An 11,583-nucleotide genomic window follows, 5' to 3' on the forward strand; every position below is an offset into this window, starting at 1 on the left:
TGAAAGCTAACGCTTGCTTGGCTCAATTAAACCTGCTCTCTAATTGTGTTAGCTTTGCTGTTTGCTGTGCCCAGTCCCGATACCACCTTCTGGGAAGGGTCTGTGATAGGGTCCTGCTGCTGCTCTCACCAGGGGCAGCTGTGTGCCTAAATTTAATTCATCCTTATTTCAAGGTTAAACTGTTCTTGCCATCACAGATGTTAATTAACTGCTGTAATTGATATTTTTTTTCCCCTCCCATTACAGATACTGGGGATTAGTTATGATCAGCCAATTATGATCAGTTGCTTGCACAGCAGTGCCAGCTATGGCATGCTCTGTTTTGGGTAGGATCATGAGAGTTTCCTTTATTATGAACCACTGGCATCTCTCTGGGAAGCAACGCAAAGCATTCTGTTTAGAAAAGCATTTTTTGTGCAGGGCTTCGGGTTTTTCCCTTTGCTACAAGTCAGCAAACAAAATCGTTGTTTGCCAGTGCTGTCCGTGCACATCCTCTGCCGCTGCGGAGAGGGACCGGCCGCTCTGCGGGGGAATGAGGGGCTGGAGTTGGGAATTCTATCCCGTGGGGTACAATAATCCTTCATTTGAGAGGTACTTTGCGTCTGCTGCAGAAGAAAAAAATCCAGACGGGTTTCACCCTGAAATAGGTCACCCCAAGTTCTGTTCCTGAGGGTCTTGGCTGGAGTTGGAGCTGGGGGTGCTGCTGGGGCGCTCGCCATAGAACCTGCACCCCCTTCTCCAGTGCAGAGAAACCTCCCAACCCTCTCACCTGCTCCTCTCCGAGACCAGGAGAAAGCGTCTCGGCTGATGGAGAGGGGGAGGAAGGGACAAAGTATGAGCAGAAAAGTCTGGCAGCCGATGTACCCGGCAGGGGAAGGGCTGTTGGCCTGCGGCAACCAAGGGTCTGGAGAAACCGAAAATACAGAGAAGTGAGGTCATGCAGTGGGAACAAAATAAGAACCACATTCCTGTCCAATTGTGTTGTTTTCCTGCCTAGGAAACACGCTCCTGACGCTCACATCCGCTGTCAGGGCTGGAGGGAGCGGTGTCTGCGGGGCCAGCGAAGGTCCCGGCTGTGCCCCCCGCGCTGGCAGGGAGTGATGGGGAGAGCGGTCCCACAACTGGGACTGGGGGGTCCAGAGCGGCTGCCGTGGGGCTGTTTCGCTCTCACACCTACAGCAAAGCGCTGCCAAACCTTGCAAGGGATCTCTTAATGAATTACTTGTCCCTGTGAAATTTGAAAGCAATTCTGCTGTCTTGCAAAAATCACATTTTAATGCCTACTGTAGAAGCTTACCACTCGTCTCCCTCAATTGATTTAAGATACAGCACTGAGGAATCGGATCACTAACGCACTGCTGCAGAAATGCTTAAAGAAGAAGAAAGTACCACTTATGTCAATAAACATTTTTTTTGCAGCAAAACTTAAAGGCCAGACGAACACAGGGAGCCTGTTATTCCAGTAATTCTGAGCTCCTACTTAAAGGAGGTAAATGAATTGCTCATCTACTAGAAATTTGGGATTTGGGGCATTCTGTTTTGGCTTTTTAATTCCATTTGTTAGGTCTTGCTAATGTAATTGCAAGCACCAGCAGTAACTTCATAGCTGCCATTTGCACTTACCCCGGGCAGAGCGTTCTGGCTGGGCTGGCTGCCGCGCTCCGGCCCCGAGGCAGCCCCTGCACCGCGCCTTGCAGGGACTTGGGCCGTTTTGGTTTCACAGCCAACATCAAGGCAGAACTGGCCCCTTGGTGACTTCCAAAGCCCTGCCTTTGCAGATGCCATAAACACTGGCCATGGGAGTGGCTCAGGGGGCACTTTCGTTCCTACCTGACACTCTGGGGTGATTCCAAGTGCTTTTATTTTTTAAGTCTTCAGCAGGAGTAAGACTATGAAATGCCATTTTTGTCCCAAAATGTCCTCTAGAGCTGCCACCCTGCTGTTCCAGCATGACCATCCTCGGCCGTGCTGCCAAAAGACAAGTGAGCTTGAAAGCCATGAGCTTGTGGGATTTGTTGGTTAAATAATATGCTTTTAGCTTTTATGTGGCCTTTGTGTTTCCCTTTGATGGGTTCGAGTCTCTTTTCCTTCTCAGATACTGAGATTAGAAGTTAACGTGTCTTCTTGAGGCAGGGGGTTGTGCTCTGGGTGCTGGGACTGAGAGGGAAAATTCAGTGGGATGTTGAACTCTTGAGCAGCAGCAGCAGCAGCAGCAGCAGTGGGGGTGTTCTCGTGCCCGTTTTGAGGGGTGGGCAGAGGGGAGCTCCCCCCGCAGCGCACAGACATAACCGGAGCTGCAGAAACCCCCAGCTGTGTTTGCTGTTGGAGCCTCTGTTTGCAGGGAGGGGGTTCCTCCCGGTGCTGCGGTGGCTTCTCGTTGCTCCTCTGGGTGGTGGTTTTTTGGTGATATCTAAGCAACTGCCCCAACAAACCCCTCTTACTGCAGATGGGACGGCACAAAATAGGGAGTGAGGAAGTGCTGGCTCGGGGGTCCCCATGGGAGCCCTCAGCCCACGGCCGGGGAAAGCTGACACTTCCTCCAAAGCAGGTATTAGATGAAGAACTAAATTTAGACGCTGTTGGTCGGCAAGCACAGTAAATGGATGGCTGCAAGCTGCTGCTCCACGTGCGTCCCTGGTCCCCATCCCTCCCCGGGGCAGCTCCCTCACCGGGACAGGGATGGGGATGGCAGCCAGGGGCAGGGAAACCCTGCTGGAAGCCACCCGTGGGCAAGGAGAGCAGGATCACACATGGAGTTTTCATAAATCACAGTTTTTAAGTCACAGTTCCTGAAAAGACCAGTCGTCTTCCATAAATCACGAGGAGAAATGAGCTGGGAGCCCTCTGCCTCCTGGCACAGGGCAGCTGCCAGGCAGCCCCAAATGCCAGGCTCACACATGGTTATCGGCCGTGATTCATGGGCACCGTGCGGGCAGCAGCTTCCAACCAGGCAGGGATGGCATGGTGACTTGTGGATTTTAGGGGGATTTTCCCGTAGCCTGTGGTGGAGCCAGCGACCACAGGTGGTGTAGATTAATGCAAAGGTGTCACAGAATCATAGAATCACAGAATGGTTTGGGTGGGAAGGGCCCTTACAGCCCCCCCAGTGCCACCCCCTGCCCTGGGCAGGGACACCTCCCACCAGCCCAGGTTGCTCCAAGCCCCCTCCAACCTGGCCTTGAACCCCTCCAGGGATGGGGCAGCCACAGCTTCTCTGTGTTGTATTGAAACAGAAAAGAAAACGTCCTCTTCTGGCTCCTGCCCACCTAGGGATTGCCCTGACTGTAATTAGGTGGGGCACGCTGATGAGCCAGGCAGATTAGAGGCACTTTAGCTGCTGGCAGGACATCCTTTGTGGTGTGCCTTGATTGGAAATCCTCTTGCTCTGGTATAATCTGGCTTTGTGAGCTCCCACGGGCTCCTCTGAGACCCACCGAAGGAGCTCTGCAAACCAGTGGTGGGGATGGCCCAGGAATCTCTTTGGGACATTCCCAGGTGTTTCTCTGAGTCTTATGGGGGTTTGGTCTTTGCTTTTCACCAGCGCTCACGGCACTGGCTGTGAATTGTCTCCCGTCAGCCCTCAGCCCTCGGCACCCCGGGATATCCGTGTGCTTTACAGCCCCCCCTGAGGGCTGGAGGCCACTCAGGAGGAGGGAGCAGCCGCGCTGTGCTCATCCTGGGGCCGCGGTGCCTCGCAGGGTGCAGGGCGCTGGGCTGAGTCACCCCCCGGCACCGCACCGGGGCATCACCCCTCCCAGGGCAATCAGACCTCACCCCGCAGGGAGCAGGCGGAACGGAAGCTGCTGATCTCAGAGCTTTGAAAATGCACGTTAAACTCTGGACAGACCTCATAAACTCCTTCTCCAGCTTGCTTTTCTTAATCATTGTATGCCAAGTCCCATGTTCACACTAGGTGATAAGGAAGAAGAGGGACACGGTCGGTGCTGAACCGTGTCTCACACAAGCCCTGGCTCGCATCAGCCCCGAGTGTCTCACTCGGTGAAAGGAGCCGAGGTGGTTTCTGGCTGGGAGTGAAGAGAGGGAGAGATGTTTCCTCACCCAGACACTGGCCATGCTAACACCACATGGACCTGTGCAGGAGCCACCCTCCAGCAGAACCCCTTCCCTCTCCCCCGGTACCGCTGGCAGGAACCAGAGCACAGGAGGGGGCTCCCAGTGCCTCCCACTTAAACCAGCAACAATAGATCATCACCTCCAAACAGCAGACCCTTCACTAGTGGTTTGTTTGTAAACAAAGTAAACTAGTGCAGTTAATACAGTGTTCAGTAGAGATACATATCTAACACAGAAAAGGAAATAAAGTTTAAAAATAAGTTAGTTATTTATGGCTAACATTTAAAAACATAGATTGTGTTTGACGTGGAATTCACTGATGAGTCAACAGCATGAAGTGCTTCCTTAAGGCCACAGTCCAGAACACGGTATCTGCCAAGGTCTGTGGTGGATGTGCTTCTCCTTTGGACTTGACCCTGGACCCCTGGAAATCTTTGCCGGGATGTTTCCAAGGCTGGGAGCTACACTCTCTTTAGTTCTTTGAATCAGTAAAGGGGAATTTAATAAAATTTAGGACCATGTGTAAGGACTGGTCTCTACTGGAGCTGAAGCTGATGGGTGATACGTGCCTGGCAGTTAATGCATTGTCTGACTGTTGTCTTCCCTGTCAGCACTGATAAGCAATTTTCTTAGACTTAAAAAAAGGCGGGGGGCGGGGGGGGGGGAAGCCATTTCTATGCATCAACAACCCAAAGATTTATTTTGAAAGAATCCAGGTAGTGGTTTACCATCTCCTTCAAAAGGAAAATGCGTTTCTGGTTCGTGTACACGCAGCTGCCCTCCCCACAGGCAGCGCTCCTGCCGGGCTGGCTGGGGGTCTGGGCTGAGGCAGAGCTGCCCCCCCTCGGCCCCAGGACTCCGGATTCCCCCTCTCACGGATGAAGTGAATAGGCTGTCAGAATAGGAAGCCCTTGTCTGCCTTTATTTATTTGCAGGGTATCCTTATCTTGGGGCTGTCTGGCAGCATCCAGTGTGCTTTGGGCTGACTCATGGCTGTGTTTCCATAGAGGCAGGAGCTGGGCACCCACCGCGGGGGCAGGGGGGAGCGCTGCCTGGGCCTGAGCCGCTCGCTGGCAGGGCAGGGAGCCTCGCCAGGGTGATGAAAATAGGCATATGCTTGTATTGCTTCTGCACTGTTAAGAATTCAAGGATTTTTTTTTATTTTCTGCTGCCTTTTTTTTTTTTCCTCTGCTTGTTTTTTTTCCATTAGATGTTGAGGTTTCATCTGTCCAGGAACTCAGTGTAGAAAACCATAAATAATTCTGACAGGGGATGAAAGCTGAGCAATTGGAAGCAGAAGAGATTTATAGTCAAATTGTTTAAACACTTTGCTTTTTGTTAGCATCTATTATACTTCAGTGCCTTAAATCCATTTGGGAGGAGCAAGCATTTTGTACAAGATTTGACAGCTCTGGAAGGGCAGCCCAGGGAGAAAAGAGCCCACCTGAACTGAAGGCTCGCTCTGTCTCCTCTCGGGGAAGCAGGGGGATGAGCCACCGTTCCCAGTAATTGTGTTCCAAAACCAGAGGCCAGGAGTAGTCCCGTGTCCCCGAAAATGTCAAAAACTGTCCTGCCAAGGGCACTCCCATTGCTCCCCCACTAAGAGAGTTCCCAGGCCCTCCAGCAGACCTGCTTGCTCTCCTGGTGATGGAGACCCCCTGAGCCCCAACTGGCCCCTCTCCGCCTGCCCCCCACCTTCGTCTCTCACAGACCCAGTCCCCAAAAGCAGGGAAAACCTGTTTGCTCGTGGGACAGTTCGCTCTCGTGGGACACCCACCAAGTCCCCTGTGCTTTTCTGGAAGAGACCAAGGCTCTGGGGGGGTTCCCAGGCACCTAAAAGTGGGGCAGGATTCGGCAGGGAGGGTGGAGCTGTGAAGGAGGCGGTGCAGGGGGGCTGGAGGAGGAGGAGGAGGAGCAGCTCTCCAGGGGACGAGGGAGGGATGGAGGATGCTCTCTGACAGCGGGAGGTCATTGCTCTGCAGCAGTGTGGAAACATCCCAGGCCAGGTTGGAGGGGGGTCTCTGTTCACTTTCCCCATCAGCAAACCCAGTGATGGAGAGGAGAGCATCTGTGTGTGTCAGGGACACGTGGCTGGAGGGCTCAGCTGTGCCTTACCTGTCCCTCTGCATAATAGGGTGCTTAAAATCTTTTTTATTTTCTCTGCAAATTCTGCAGCTACACAGAGAAATGCCTGTTTAGAAATAGTCTGTGGGGACTTGGAAAAGGAAAGTGGCTACCTTCTATTTACTTGTTTATTTATTTATGGATAAGGTTTATTTGTCTCCTGGTTTTATCCCATGCCATAACCACCCTGTTTGTTGCCCGTTTCCACCAGGTGTTATATTTAGCCACGGCCAAATACACTGTGGTTTTTATTTTCGGTAGTGGCAACAACTATTTCTAAATATTGCAGATGTGCTGAGATGTATGAGAGTATTGAAGGCCTAGGGGGAAAATCGCAGATCTTGATTTTCACTAGATAGTTTCCAGTTATATCTTGCTGAAAGCACATCAGTTTGCAATGGAGGTTTCTCTTGAAGCCTGAAATTGAATGTGAAATTTCTCAGCTGCTGGGAGTGTGATCTGACCAGTAGTGTTAGCAAAACCGCTGTAGTTCAAAGGACATACTTTCAAAGGACATCAAAAGAAAGATTTTTCTAGCAATAAAAGCCAGAGTAACCATCACACTGGGCAGTGCGCGGAATGTGAGGCTGGAGTGTTTGCTTTCCTTATGATTAATTTTCTATACTGGTAGTATGTGTAAACAAAGGCAAACGGCCCCCAGTCCCACGTGCTCCAAGAGCAGGCGATGCCTTTGGCACAGGCTGTTGGTGCCTGTTCAGCCCGGAGCCGTCAGCGGGATTTGGGGGGGTTGGGTGGCTTTTGTTCTGTTGGGTTTTTCAGTGATACCTGAAGTATTTGTGCTACCAGACATTCCCTGGTGACAGACCCCGTGGGTGGTGCCGTGACCGGGCTGCCAATGCAGTGTAGGCAAAGAACAGGCTTTGTGCCGGGGGGTCGGGTGCCCTTGCTCTGCCGGGGGGGGCGATTGCACCCCCAGCGCCTTCGGTACCTCCCGCGCACGCGATGCCGCCGCTGGAGAGGTGACACGGAGCAGAGGGGAATTTTGTGCCCCTTTACATCATCTGGGGCGATGCGAGCTCTGGCCAGCTCTGTCTGAGCAATGAACACCCAGCGCAGCATCGCGCCCTGCGAGGGGCTGGGCTCTGCGGCACCGGCACCGCGGGGGTTTGCTCTGGCAGTTACCGGGGGGACCCGCTGCGCTGCTCAGCGCATCCCGGAGCAAACACCCCCCTCTCTCCCCCCTGAACCCCCGCCTCTGCCCGACACATCTATTTTTGCTGACTCGGGAAGCAGCTGGAGTCTAAATGGCATTTTCCCAACAGAGGAAGAGACAGCGTATTCTACTTTTAGTGAAGTCATTGTTTTTGTTACAAAAAAAAAAGAATTTGCGTTCTGTTTTTGTCTGCAGTCCATCCTATCCCCTGTGCAGCTGTAAAGGCTTCCAACTTATATATAGGAAATTATAGCTTAGTATGTCCAGCACTCTGCAAGACATCAAACCCCCTTTTGGGAAGGGAGACTGAGGTGAAACGAAAGCAAATGTGTGTTTCTGGTCCACGGCGCTGCTGCTGCTTTTCTTCTAATTAATCATGTGTGGAGAAGGAGGCCCCAGAGGAGGGGGACATGCCCACTGCAGGGGCACCCCACAGCACTGGGGCAGGCAGTGGGGGCACTCGAGGGCGTGCTGGCAGGGACACTGCACTGAAATATTTCGGAGACCAAAGCAGAGATGTTAAACAGCAGAATTACTTCAGTGAGTGCTCCCACCCAAAGCAAAGGAGGTTGCTTGCTTTGTATTGCCTCTTTGCAGGGTCCCCAGCTGTGGTCACTCTTCTCCTCCCCTTTCTCTGAGCGCGGCATTGCTTTTCCCGTGGAGGGGACACTGATTCTAAAATCACCAGGACTGAGCCCCCACGGCTACCGGGACTCCCAGGGGACATCCCAAATGCATTCCCTACCGCTGCCATTGCTGCCCGTCAGGGAGAGTGTCATGAAACTTCCTAAATTAAACACAACTTTGGGCTTCAAACGGTGAAAGGCTGCATGTGCCTCCAGCCGGGAGCTCTGCCCTGCGCTGCTGGAGGGGACTGCGGAGGGGACGGGGCGTGGGAGCCCCCGGCAGGGTCCCCCGTGCCCCCGGTGCCTCTGCCCCATCGCAGGGATGGACCCTGTACCCCGCGCTCGGCCTGAGCCCACTGCCACCCACCCTCAGCCAGAGCCGGGGGGCTGAGATCCAGCTTAGGCCTCCAGATTGATGCTGGGAGTGTCCCCCGATGTTTCCAATTTACAGGATTTCTTGTGTAATTATTTTCTGAGCCACCCCTCGCTGTTAACAGTTTTTCTTATGAGTCACTAAATAATGTGCAATTTAGACAGCTGTGTCTTGTGTTTGGAATAAGCATTCAGCTGAGCCAGTGTCGCAAAAAAAGTTTAGGACTTTTGTGGAAATCTGTCTCAAAGCCCATTAAAAGCAGCAGAGATGATATTGCTGTAAAATGAGCAGAAATGGGTGTCACCTCTCTGTAATTACCTACATGGTTCTGTGCAGCTGAACCTCCTGCTTTGGAAACATTTTCATTCTCTGTTAAATTACTTTCCTGTAAGCACCGTCCCCTTTTCCTCCTGCATTTTGGATTATAAACCGCTCCAACACCCCCTGAAGCGGCGTTGCTGGCGGAGCGTGGTTAAACTACACCCCCACAACAGCCCAGCGGCAGCTCCACGTTTCCAGCAGGTCATGGCGGTGCCTCCGACCCCGCTGACAACAGCCCCTTTCTGCCCACTGATTTAAATTAGGCAGCCCCAAGTTAGTCTTAGAAAACTGACATCATGAACAAAGAGGTAAATTTTGTGTCCTCACACCTCTGGCTGGAGGTAACGGAGGCACCACCAGCTGCTGAGCAGGAGATGAATTAGTCCAGGGGTTCACTGCCGTGCCTCGGGGATGGCACCGCCAGAACCGACCCTGTCCCCACGGGTGGCTGGTGGCCCATCCGTGTGCCCACCCTGGGGTGGCAGCACAGCTGGGGGCTGTGCGTGGTGGAGGAGGAGGTGGGCAAGGGTGCAGACCCCCTCAGAGAGAAAGAGGGAGACAAGCAGCAGGCAGAGGGAAAGACGAATTTTGGGAGCAGTGGGGAGTGATGCATAGCTGGGGTTCACTCGGTGCTGGGGACCCCCGGTCTCTCATGGGGTGTGCATGGCCACCTCCCCCTGATGGGAGCCGGCAGCTGCCGGTGGCGTGGGGCTGGGGCAGGGGACACCCATCCCCAGGGGACACAGCCCTCCGTGTGCTCCAGGGCTGTCCCGCCAGCAGGCCAGCTTCTGAAGCTGCAATAGCTTTTAAAGCGGATTGGATAAAATCCAGGGGTATAAAACACTGCAGAAAACTGTGGAAAATGGGCTTGTTCCAACCACTAGAAAATGGAACCAGGTTCGATGGCTTTTCCTGCTTTCTGCCACGGCCAGCTGGGGAAGGAGCACCCGCAGAGCTGCTCCAGTGTCCTCCCCGGCTCCTCTGCCCAGCTAATGCTGTAATGAGCCGCTTGGCCACACTTCTGTCACTGGATAGGCCCCAGGGCTCCTTATTTGTCTTTCCTGTGGCTATGATGAGAGCTTTAGTTGGTGCTAAAATTCAGGTTTTGGACCATGTCTGAAATCTTCTGGCAGTCCCTGCAGTTGCAGGATACTCAGGCAAAATTTGTTGGATAATTGTGAAAAGACCCAACAACCAGCAGCTGGATGACTATGTCCATAGCAAGAGGCAGTGAGCAGGGAAAGAGTCTTATACAGATCTGCCATATGCACTTTTAAAATAATTTATTATGTAATTAAGTTGTGATTTCCACCAGAGGCTCCTCTGGCCAACCCTTTGCTGTGAGCTGCAGGCTTGTGTGCGTAACAGTGGGATCCTGCGGGGCTAAACTTGGATTTCTTTGGAGTCGGGGAGTCCAAAAGCTGTTCAGAGGCAGCACAGGAGCTGCAGGACTGGCTCAGTGCTCCGGAGATTTAATCCAAGCGTTGGCTTTGCACTCTTCATGAGGGCTTTGTTTCTGCCTGGCCTCCTTCCTCCTCTTCCAATCAATAATGTCAAATGTTTTGAACAAGGAAGGTCACCTCATCACATTGATGTTCTCATTTATAGGTACAGAGAAGACGACAACTACACGGAAGGGTCCCAAAGCTCCATTTCTTCGCAGTAAAAATAGATTTTAGGGGACTCTTTAAAGTTGTTTTTCATAGCTATGAAAAGAATATGGAAGTGTTTCCCTTTGGTATGTCTACATCCTTCCCACTAAATAAATGACTTCCTTTTCACTTTGCTGATGAGGAAGTTCTCCTCTGGAGGTTCGGCTTTGATGTCTCAGGAAAAGAAAAATCAAATTAGCAAATCTCAAGGAAAGCATTAGCACAGGTCTGTTCCCAGGGCCTGAAATTCGGGGATTAACCCTCTGACTTGACTCGTGCCGAGTTGAAGCAAGCAGGAAAATGGGAATGCTGCCGGCACCACCGGAGAGAGGAGCAACGCAGGCGATGGGGAGGGACGGTGCAGACAGGGGTTTGGGCCTCTTCCATGCAAAAATCCCTGAACCCCAGGAGCCTCAGGGCACCGAAGCTGGGGGAAACCCCTGGCTGAGACATATTTGCTGTTTCTTCCTTCTCCCTGGAAAACTCAGCAGGATTAGTTCTAGTTAATGCGTTTAGGGTTGTTCAAAGCTAACGTGACACAGAGCTGTGCTCTGGATGTTTCACTTTCTGAATAAATATCTTTGTTCCTGCCCGCCTGGCCATGCAGTGCCCTGAGCATCCTCCCCATCCTGCCCTGGTCCCTGTCGAGGGCAGATTAGACCCTTCTGCCCTGTGAGTCCCACAGCAAGGATCCTCAGCAGGCTGGGGCAGGGCATCATGCTCTTCTCCCATCCAGTTTTTAGGGTGAAACCACAATTCCCACTCAGCATGTGTGTGAAACCGCAAACGCTCTGGGCAGCCGAGGCCATGGCTGGTGCCCAGTGGTGGCTGCAGCGTCCCCATCCCCATCGCTGTCCCCGTGGGCTGGCAGGGACAGCAGGGAACCACCAGCCTTCCCGAGCTCAGGCAAGGGCAACGTGTTCAAGGTCTGTGTCTGAGCGCTATTTTTCCATTTCCTTTCGTTAAGCAAAATCTCTGCCTGTTTATCTGAGCTATAAATAGTTTCCTCTGTGTCTGCGTTTGCTCTTGCTGTGGTCAATAACTTGCCGGGTTGGGGTTTGGGGATGGGGTTTTTTAAAACTGATTACTTTTTGGCCTATCACTAGTGTCAGAACAGAGTGTAAAAACAGATTAAACAAGGAGAGATTAAATGAGAGACGTATAAATGGGTCTAAAAATAAACCCTGGGCTCCTTAAGCCAATATGGGGCTGTTGCACACAGTGCAGCTCAGTGCCTTT

This window comes from Calidris pugnax, unplaced genomic scaffold (genome assembly GCF_001431845.1).
Source record: "Calidris pugnax isolate Ruff unplaced genomic scaffold, ASM143184v1 scaffold89, whole genome shotgun sequence".
In the NCBI taxonomy this organism is placed as follows: domain Eukaryota; kingdom Metazoa; phylum Chordata; class Aves; order Charadriiformes; family Scolopacidae; genus Calidris; species Calidris pugnax.